Genomic DNA, 11,369 nt, shown 5'->3' with positions numbered 1-11,369 from the left:
TGATCATTTCCACACACCATCTCTTTTTAAAATAAAAGAACAAAGTCACCTGGATTTGATCTGCCCAAACACTTAACGAGACCCACCAAAGAAAATTTTAGAACTGCATAAAAGTTTGGGTTTAGAAATAGTAATAAAATAAAAATCTGAAACAATAAACTAAGACACAAATATAATTGATTAAACATACCTCTATGGAAAGGGATTCCACTAACAGATCGATGAATAGAATACGATTTTTGGTTTGTGATTTGTGTTGTTAACGCCTAATGGTCACTGCTTCGATTCTAGAGTTTTTTTTTCTTTTGTCAACGGAAAAATTGTAAAGGTGAGAGTACATACTTTTTGTTGTTTTATAAATTAGGTTAATTAGGTTTACTTAATTTTTGGGCTTTTATCATAAATTAACAGATTAAAATGGGCTTTTAAAATAACACTAAATTTTTTTACAGACCTATGGACCCATGGCAAATGCCAAGGCAGCCATGGCCAAGAGACGGCACTGAGCCTATGAAGCAACGATGTCATCAGGGAACAATCCAATGGCTACTTCATCTGATAGTTTTGGCCGATTATATTTGTTGATGCGACACCATTGCGTAATCAACTCATTGATAGAATGGTTAGGTGAGCACAAACGGTGAGAGAGGACTTGTTTGGTCTTAGGAAATGTATGTCTACTCTTCAGCCACTCTGTGATGTATCTCTTCCCATAGGTCTGACAAAAAAAAGAAACAAAGCATACCCAACCATTGAGATTCTTTTTTATTTTCTGACTAAACCATTGAGATTCTTGTAACAACCATGATATATCAAAAGTTATTGAGCAATTTGCACAGAAAATCAAACAATAAGTAAAAAGAGAATAAGAGCATTAGTTAGGGTGTCCACATCGTCCAAAAAAATTGTCCAATGAGGAGCTGTCTTTTTGCCACGTCACCTTGGTGTTGGGCTGCTTTCTTTTCTTGATCCGTAAAATGTAAAATTTGGCCCAAAAGCCCAATCCAAAAGAAACCCTACAACGATAAAGTTGAGACGATGAATCTCTTCTGCCTCTCCTATCTTCGTTGTTTCCACTTCTTCAACTGATCGTCGATCAATCGACACACTACTCCAAATATGTGCAATAAATCCTCCGAAAATCTCATTTATGGCTTCCTTTCGCCTTTCTACCTCTAAGTTTCTTTATAACACTCTTTTTTTCCCAGATTTATTACACACAAAATTGTGTATATTCTCTAAAGCTATGAATTCTAACAGCAAATCCCCTGTTTACGGCGATCTTATCTCGAAGAAACCAGGTATCTCCTCCGCGAGCCGATCAATCGTACCAGCAAAACCGGTGTCTCTTCTGCCAAACGGCAAGGTGTTGTGTTCTCCGACGTGCCGATCAAACATAGCGGCGAACCGGTCAATATACTACCACGTCAATTTATTCCTTCCGCTGCTCTCTTCATCTCCTTCCTGACATATTAAATCTCTTGGTTTCCTTCCCTGCAAATTCACAATCCCTTCTAATACATTTAATTGCATTAGTTAATTGATCAACGTTATGGCTTTTTGCTTTTTCTTACGATTCATTTGTTGTTGATTTCCCTATAAATCGAGTGATGGCCAAACCTGATTCTCAGTTTTTTCTCACCCTTAGGTTTTTGGCTTATAGAGCTTGAGATTTTGTTTTCTTTTCGCCAGCTCTTTCGTATGCTCATAGTCATCAATGTTTATTTGGATCTCGCAATAGGTTATAGAATAACTTCAGGAAATCTGATCTGACACTATATTTCATATTTTTAGGTTATAAGGAGGACTTGCCCTTCAGAAGGTAGCAATTTCATGGAGAAGGTCATGCATCTTGATGTTCAGGTACGACCTTTGTTGGTTAGAATCTAAAAAACACTATATTTGTTTGTGGGTTTCAGTAAAGTTCAGAACTTTGCTTTAGATTTGTATGCATGAGATTGAGTTTGAGTTGGAGTCTAAGGGAAGAAATATTTTTCAGGAGAAGGAGATAATTTAGAGGTATATACATAATGTTTAATGCTTGTTGCTTTTAGTTGGGAAATGCATACGTTGAGTGTTTCTTCCTGCTCTGCAGTAACTGAAATATAAGAAACTAAAGACTCAGCGTACTTCACGAGAAAAGCTATATGGCAAATCTGTACTCTTAACTTATCAACATCAACGTTTCAACTAGTTTTGTAAATTGTATCTGAGATCTTGCCAAGTCAGTCTTGATGTTAACAAGCAAAGTCCAAGTGCTATCACTATTTGTATCCATTCCAGTCCTAGGATGGTATATGACAGTATATATTCATATATTACAGTATTGCTTCACAATGCCAGTCTTGAGCTTAGGTTGTTGACTACTTTAATGTTGGTACTGGACATGTTTCTCTGTCTCCCAGAATTCAAGCATCGGCATGGAGAAGTCAAAGCTGATTTAGCAGCAGCATGCCTGATCCCATTCTTCTGGGATTTAACTGTGTTCTGTTTGGAATGGTATAACCTATGATGAAGGAGAAGACTTCATTTTACAGAGATCCTTTGACTGGCTCAGAGAAAGGGACCAACTTAGACAAGAGATGAAGGTCAGAAAAGTCTTCTAAGGAATCACTTTCCTCCAATTTAAAAATTTGGAAGAAATCATGTACATGCCTAGGAGATAAATATGGATATCATTAAAATTGGTGACATCAGTTCTTTTTTCCCAGAAAAAATAGGTTTTCTGTTATGTATTCTCTATGATGTGATTCATAGGAGAAAAAGCGAATCCATGCATAGTGTGACAAAGTTATATATAGAGGCACTCAGTCAAGCCCATTCCCGGAGAGCAACTTGCAATAATTTGTAGTTTAATTGGTTAAAATGTATGGTTTCATGACGATCTTGCTCATGTTTCAGGCTCTTTCTTTGCTAATGATGCAGAGTGTGGAGTTTCTGTTCATGATGACAAGTAAGTGATGAATTCTTTATTGGTTAGCCTGAGATATTCTCTTTTTGGATTGTAAACGCTCTTATTCTTTTTGGCTTGCAGGAGACTTTGAGTTATTAAGCATGTCTGGTGCTCTTGAGTAACTGAACTATCATGGAAATACATCCTTTCCAGAAGATAATTATTCAGGTGACTAGAACCAAAATCCTATAGTAACATCTTCTTCTTACAGGCTTGAATCTCAGAGTTTTTTCGTTTTGTTTAAGCAGGGAAGTTGATCGATCCCTCATGACTTCCTTTCCAAAATATTTGCAAAGGCACTCTCTGAGGCCATGTTACCATGCGTCAATGCATGTCAGCATGATGGTGTCAGTGTTAGTTTGAATTTAGAGAACCATGAGCTTTTATTTGCAGGTATGATGAACTTTAGAATCTTATACCTGTTATAACTTTTATTTGTTTGCATTTGAAATCTGGATCTGTGCCAGTGTCTCATAAAGTTTTCAGACATATCAAGAGTCAAACATAAAATATAATAATCTGGTGCAACTTCCAGCCTTGGTCTGATTATTTTGTTATTGATTATTTCTAGATCATCATGAATGACAATCTCAGTGAGCTAAAGGAACCGGTTATGGCACGTTCGGTCCAGTGCATCATGGGAAATGGAAAGAATCATATTGCGTTCAAGAGGATCCACAGACCAAACTAATTAGAAAGTAAGCTCATTTTTATTTTAGTAGTTAAACAGATGCCAAGAACTTGAAAAAGATATACATAAACATGTATTTATTCCCATTCATTGTTTTGTGTCTGTCTCAGAGATATCTTCCAATCGATGTACGTAGCAGAGAGAATGTTAAAGATGATAGATATATCATTCATCTTTTATTTTCTGTTGTGCTAACTAAGCACACGTGGGATGATTAATCTGCCTGGAATCGTCCAAGAATTTTTTTTTCGCTTTTACAATGAAATTTCCGAAGCAGAGATATTGGATATTATCATTGTATTCAGATTTGTAAACATGTGTTACATATACATTTCTTTGTTTCTAATATATAAAAAAAAGGTGTTTACAGAAATAAATGAACCTCTAAGAGAAGTTATAAGAAAAGAAAAGGGCAAGGAAAAGGGGAGGCATTCAGATAATTGAAGTTATGACCTTTAACATCTAAAATGAGTTCTACATCTCACAAGTAAAGAATTAATGCAAGGGCATATAAGAAGGAACAAAGCAAAGATTAAACAGAAATTACACCTGATAACTAAAAAAAACAAAATTCTCAAACTAATCAAAATTCCATTATGGCATTCTCTATCTTCTTTTTTCATCCCATCTCTTTCTACCGTCTCTCTAATTTTTTATTTTTTAAATAATCCCAAAATTAAACTACATTTCCTCTATTTAGAGTTGCAGCCATATTAGATTAAAAATTGAAATCAATCTTATAGTAACACAAGATATTGAATAAGACAAAGATTAGATTTGATATTTCCACTACAAATATATTTATTTTAAAATTAAAAAGAAAACTTGAAAAATTAGATGTCAACATTTAGGCTCAACATATATTTTTATATAATTTTCAGTTCTAAATATATATAAGATATGTATGGGTATTTATGAAATTATACTTGGTTTCAGTTCCATTATCTCAACTTTTTATTTGGTTTGGATAATAATGTTGAAAACCAATTAATATCTGGAAAAAACGTTCCAATCAATTTCAGGTTTTTCAAGTGTTTTGGTAAATCATGATAAATATAAAAGATAATTTGAGTTTTCGGATAAAATATCAGGTAATATTAGGTTTTCATATCGAAATTTAGGTAAAATACATTCCCCATATTTAGTGTGGTAGCCATATTAATGTATGGATTAAAAAAAATGAAAATCTGTTATATAACAACACAAAATGTGTTAAATGGAAAATATTAAAGATATAAATAATAAGACAAAACAAGTTATAACTTAAAATAGATATGCAAAACATTTACAAAATTTAATACAAATTCCAAATAATACAATTAGCATATTGGGACGAAAAAATCAAATTAAAAAAAAATTAAAGTATATAATCCACGCGTACACGAACCTAATATACAATAATAGTGAAATTTGCAAGAATGGAAAAAGTGGTGGAGCCCAGCACCAGTGGGTATGAAAATACACCGATAACCCTATCACTTGTATCGCTCTCTCTTTTTTAAAGAAACAAAAATTAAATTATTTCTTTCTGATAAAGGGACATCGGCAAAAGCATACATTTATATACATTATGGTACCAGGAGAAATCAAAGAAACATCAAAACCCTAGACACGTAGATTCAACAAAAAAGAACAAGCATAAGCATATCAAGATTTAAAGAGAGAAGACTAGAGCGAGGGAAAGAAGACAAAAGAGCTATTGCCCCAGCTTCAACGAACGTGAATGCTTCGACGAACGCGAATGGGTATCGCAGCTTCTCGGCAGCCGGTGTGTTTGAAACAGGACATCGATCTATCCATGATTAGTCTTCACCAAAAGAGTTATCCCTGGAGTTGCTCCGCGCCCCGACCACCGGAATCTACAAGAGAGCCGATTCTCAAACTTCCTCTGTAAAGTTCAGCTGCTCCTCGCCGTCACACGCATCCTACATCGCCGCGCACATACTCTAAAATCTACAAGCCAAGAAGAGCCTCACGTCTAAGAGGGAGATGTCCCGGAGAACCGACATCCCTAACACATCGTCGACACCAAAATCTTCACAAGGACGGCGCAACAAGAAGACCGTACTCCCCATGAAAATCGTTCATCGCGCAAAGATAGTATAATAATTAGCCAACTAACATGAATTATTAATGTTTACGTATTTGTTAGTTTAGCCGGCTACCAAATATATTTTTATGCATTTGAGTAAATCTTTTCACGCAGTATATTTGTTCGGCTAATATGTATATGTTTCTAGCTATTAAGTTAATTTAGCCGGTTAACAAATATATGTTTTTGTATTTATTTTCTTTGATTTTATTTTGACTTATTTTAGCCAGCTAATATGTATATGTTTCTAGCTATTAAGTTATTTTATCCGGTTAACAAATATATGTTTTTGTATTTATTTTCCTTGATTTTATTTTGACTTATTTTAGCCGGCTAATAAATATCAAATCATATAGTTGATATGTAAATTAACACGGTTAAATTTGGTTGTTTTTATATTTTCATAAATTAGCATGATTATATTGTGATTTATCCGGATACTTTACATATTGACTAATGTTTTGAGTTAAAATTACAGGCTATTGGATCTGTTGATGGTTATGTCAATTCGTAAACGGATAATATTTAAAATATAGTTATGTATGATTGAGCTAAGAATGGCTATGTTCCAATTTGTTCGTTTAACTCTAATAAAACAAAAAGATGGTAACCGGATGATAAAAGTGTGAGTCCATTAAAAAAATTGTTTTCTATTATATTTATCACTGTTTCTCATAATAAAAGGTTCTCTCAAAATTTACAACAAAATCATGGTCGTCATTAACACTCCTCATTAAGTAAAGCTTCAATCGGAATCTGACGATATCAATTAAAACTGAAAACAACAAAAAACTTTTGAATGTCAGATATCAATTAAAACTGAAAACAACAAAAAACTTTCGAATTTAAAACATGACATACTACCAGCCAAAATGTATTTAATTTCAGTTCTCAGCAAGAAGAGCGATCTGGTGAAGACTCATCCTTTTGAGATTTGAGTATCTCTGACCATTCAGGCAACCAGTGGTGATAAGGAGGAACACAATCAGAGGCGGAAACACGAGCTCTGTGAGTATGGAACCTCTCGTGAGATATTCTCAGAGAACTTCGATGGGACGACCCAACTGAGGAATGCGCAAACACCGGTCGATGGAAACGAAGGGGATTTAGATGAAGAGGTCATGGAAGATGAAGGGAGGAGGATGAAGAGAGAGAGAGAGAGGGAGAGAGAGAGAGAGAGAGAGAGAGAGAGAGAGAGAGAGAGAGAGAGAGAGAGAGAGAGAGAGAGACGCGGAGTCGTCGAGAGATCATCGATTGATTCTGCTTGATTCCGTCGAGGAGAGGGTGAGAGACGACAAGTACAACGACAAGTACAGCGACAGCAACGCCGATTGATTCCATCGACGAGAGATCACCGCTTGATTCCGTCGAGTCGAGAGAGAGAGAGAGAGAGAGAGAGAGAGAGAGAGAGAGAGAGAGAGAGAGAGAGAGAGAGAGAGCTATTCATCATCTATCTTTTTCGATGTAAACAATGTAAATGTGAAAGAGAGAGATGAACAATTTTTTTATTTCAGAAACAAAGCATATATCGATTATAGTGTTTTTTATTGAAAAAAACATTTTCATTGTGATTCAATATAAGGGTAAAAGTGCCATTAAAAAAAACACATCATCCAAAAAGGTCAATTTCTATCCCTGCAAATTACGAGGTTATGTTTGTACAGGGAGTACAATTTCTCAAAGTTATTAGGTAGGACAATTCTACTAAATAGACAATTTTCAAATTTTGATCACAAAAATAGACAACAATGATTAAAATGACCAAAATGTTTCATTTAATAGGTAAAAAGACTCTAATACCCTAGATATATATAAAAAAATTAAAAATAATAATATGTTTTAGATTATCTGTTTTCAAATTCGATTTTTTTTTATAATTTTTTTTTTAAATTATTTTATTAATTTTTTTTAAAAATTTTTTTTCAAAATTTTTTTAATTTTTTTTCAAATTTTCTTTTTGTAATTCGAAAATACTTTTTGAAACTATTTAAAAAATTTTTGTTTTATAAAATTTTAAATCTCAATCCCAAATTTCCACCCTTTAACTCTAAACCCTAAGGTTTAGATTAATTAACTCTAGGGGTATAAGTGTATTTTTACCTCTTTAATGAAACATTTTTGATCATTTTTGTGACATAAACTTTTTTACTGATATCCTAGGGTATTTTCCTATTAATTATACTTGTAAACTAGGTGTTTTGCCCGTACTTGCGGGCTTAATAATTTTACAAAAAATGTAAATAAATATATTATCAATTCAAAAACCATTAGAATAAATTATTTTCATGTTTTTGAAGTAAGTAATAACTGATTAAATATTAATAAAATTATACACAATAAATTTTGTAATTAAAAAAAATTATCACGTAACATAAACTTGAAATCATTTGTATATACATAAACTATATACATGGATTTATATTTATTTTTAAAATATTCAAAAGATATGTAAAATATTTTTTGGATAACATAAGATAGAATATTTTTAGGTAATGATGATTATCAAATTCATGAAATTTGTTTTTTATTTACGGGCAATTATATATAACAAATCTAATCTAATTATATATTAAGTGTAATAAAAATTTAAACGTTCTAACTTTTAACGTGATAGCGAAAAATCACTTCGTAAATAATATTATAGGTATTTTTGAATTCTTTGCAAACATTTTTTCAGAAATTATCACAAAGTGATTTTGGTTATCATAAGAAATTTATCTTAAAATATATGATTTAATATATCTTATGTGATATATATATATATATAATATTAAAATAGAGTCGTTTAATATTACTAACCAAATATTATATAAAATATATAAAATATTTTAATATTAAAAAAGTAAATAAAATATAAATTTAACTATGATATTTTTCGTTAGAATTTTTAATTTTTCTGAAGATAATGATAAATTATCGGCTAAATCATTAAAATTAGTTATTAAAATTACTAAATAATCACAAAATATGACTAAACCTAAAATTATGGAGAGCATGACAAGTAAGCAATAAACGTTCTAACTTTTAACGTGATCACTTTGCAAATAATATTATACTAGGTGTTTTCCTACACCATGTCCAGTAAGGAATTTTTTAATCTAACTTATATTTAAAAATAAAATTTATTAAATATTATAGATTTTACTATTTTCTTACTAATATTTAATATAGATTTGATATATGTTAAATCAATTTGTATAAAATTAATAAAAATGTTATAAAATTGTATAATTGTCAAAAATTTAGCCTAAACTATAATATTTTTTAGATATATAAGAAACTAATGATCTTACGATTAGATATTTTTTTTTAAATTGTAGAAATTTTTGAAAGCTTTGTTAATACAAATTGTATAATTATACAAAAGTAATAATATTTCAAAATTTGAAATGTTATATATGAATATAATTATTTTATAGATGATGTATGGGCTATTACCATATTTTAAAAAGTTTACCAAAAAGAAATATCAGTATTAAATGTAATATATAAATTATTATCATATTCTAATAAGTTTGCCAAAAATATAAATCAACATTAAATAAAATTATCCATGCGATATTTTTTCGGAAGCTATGTCATCAATTTCACTAGCCATGTCATATTTGTTTTGTGAAATTGATTGTAGAGATGACATGTGGCAAAATCACTTCTCAAATATAGTCTAGGAGATGTATTTTTGAATTCTTTGCAAAAACAATATATGATTTAATGTATCCTATGTGATATATATATATATAATATTAAAATAGAGTCGTTTAATATTACTAACCAAATATTATATAAACATATACAAACTATTTTAATTTTAATTTTAATAAAATAAATATAATATAAATTTAACTATGATATTTTCGTTAGAATTTTTAATTATTCTGAAGATAATGATAAGTTATCGGTTAAATCACTAAAATTAGTTATTAAAATTACTATTTAATCAATGACTAAACCTAAAATTATAGAGAACATGACAAGTAAGCAAATTCACTTCTCAAATAATGATAGAAATGTTCGCAAGAAGATCAAAGAAATGTTTATACCTGGCCAGAAGCGATGACAACAGGTTCGCTCATGATCGCATAAGAGAGCGTACATTTAAACTCTTTCGGCACTTTGGGGGCTGCGAAGCCGGAGAAGACGAAGTAGTAGGAGCAGATTCCGGTTTCTTCGTTTCAACTTCCCTTAGAGAGTTCAGGATTCTAACCGCCTCGTCAATTGTTTTCAAGGCTCCAAAACTTCCGTCAGTTTCACCGCGATATTTGCTTACTCCTTCGTCCTCAAGAATCTTCGTCATCGTCTTCTTTAATTCCAGCCTCAGTGTATCGGCGTTTACTGCCGCTGCATCCGCCTCCGCCATTTCAACCGGAGGATTCTGGAAGAATGCGGGAATATACGAAAACTCAGAGCAAGAGACGTAAAACCCAAGAAACTCGAGAATAGGGCGAACAAGGGAGAAAAGCGAGGGCAATTGAGTTTATTATTATTCCCCTTTAAATCATCTTTATCCCAAAGTGTCTAAGAGGGAGCTTACAAAAAATTAATAAAATAGTGGGGTGGGTCCCACTAAATTGAAAACCTGGTGCCTATGCAGCTTATATAAGCACCGATGCCATTGTGTTGTTTGCACTGTTCGCGGACCCCACTAACACGTGACGGTCCGCGATTGGTGTGTTTTTTTATTTTTTTTAAATCAGACAAAAAAAGAAAAAAAAATAAGCACCCCAAAAAGGGTTTCTGGGTTAAAGATGCTCTAATGTATCTACTTTTAGATTTTACATATGCCACCTGTGTGTTTAGGCTGCCACGTCATACCCGCATATATCTTAGACCATCTGCAACAATGATCTTTAGCACAAATCCTTCAAAAAAAATTATTATAAAATTATGTGGGCTCCACTTCATCTATGTTTTTGTGCCAACAAAAACTCTTAAACTCCCTAGCTAAGGATTCGATTTGCTGAGCCTCTTAACTATTCACGGGTTCCACTGACACGTGGCAGTCCGCGATTGATTAGTGTTTTTAAAAAAAAAAATCCGAAAAAATAAAAATAAAATAATCATAACTACTATTTCTAAGTCTCTAAGTAACTTCTCAAGTCTGGCAGCTTGTTTCTCAAGTCTGGCAGTTTGTTTCTCAAGTCTGACAGCTTGTTTCTGCTTCATGTCAACACTCCCCCTCAAGCTTGACCATATGGAACAAGTCAAGCTTGGAAGCCATGCAGTATTCCCTCATTAAAACCTCAACTAGGTAAAACCCTTTGGGAGAAAACCCAAGTCAAGGAAAAAGAGTAGAACACTTCATGAAGGAAATATCAGTGGCATGAGAGGTCTATGAGTCCCAATTTTGGATGAATGAACTCACAGACTTTAGTGCTTGCTGCCTTGGTGAAGATATCAGCTAACTGATCTTCACTTCTAGTATAGCAGGGTAAAATGATCTTCTGCTCCACAGCTTGTCTCACCTTGTGACAGTCAACTTCAATGTGTTTAGTCATTTCATGGAATACTGAGTTTGATGTTATGTGGATAGCTGTCTGGTTATCACAATGCATTGTGATTGGTGTTGTTGTTTCTATACCCAAGTCTCTTAGCAGGTTCCTGATCCAAATGAGTTCACTAGTTAGCTTCCTCAT

At 32.4% G+C, this 11,369-nt stretch overlaps 1 long non-coding RNA gene and 1 pseudogene across 9 annotated transcripts; one reads left to right on the top strand and one right to left on the bottom strand.

Moving 5' to 3' along the window:
* Nucleotides 1-11,369, bottom strand: part of LOC106315190 — a 14,807-nt pseudogene extending 3,438 nt beyond the window's left edge.
* LOC106313201 lies at nt 1,066-3,973 on the top strand. 9 transcript variants are annotated; one of them, XR_001264324.1, is made up of 9 exons: nt 1,066-1,410; nt 1,795-1,863; nt 1,943-2,019; nt 2,096-2,588; nt 2,902-2,953; nt 3,035-3,121; nt 3,202-3,346; nt 3,525-3,651; nt 3,755-3,973. It is a non-coding gene; the product is annotated as an uncharacterized LOC106313201 (long non-coding RNA). The 9 variants fall into 9 exon arrangements; XR_001264323.1 differs by having other exon boundaries at nt 1,066-1,484; XR_001264321.1 differs by having other exon boundaries at nt 1,066-1,863; nt 2,096-2,293; nt 2,406-2,588.

Source organism: Brassica oleracea, chromosome C9 (assembly GCF_000695525.1).
Source record: "Brassica oleracea var. oleracea cultivar TO1000 chromosome C9, BOL, whole genome shotgun sequence".
Classification (NCBI taxonomy): domain Eukaryota; kingdom Viridiplantae; phylum Streptophyta; class Magnoliopsida; order Brassicales; family Brassicaceae; genus Brassica; species Brassica oleracea.
The sequence above is the reverse complement of the archived record's forward strand: the minus strand, read 5'-3'. Positions and strand labels throughout refer to the sequence as shown.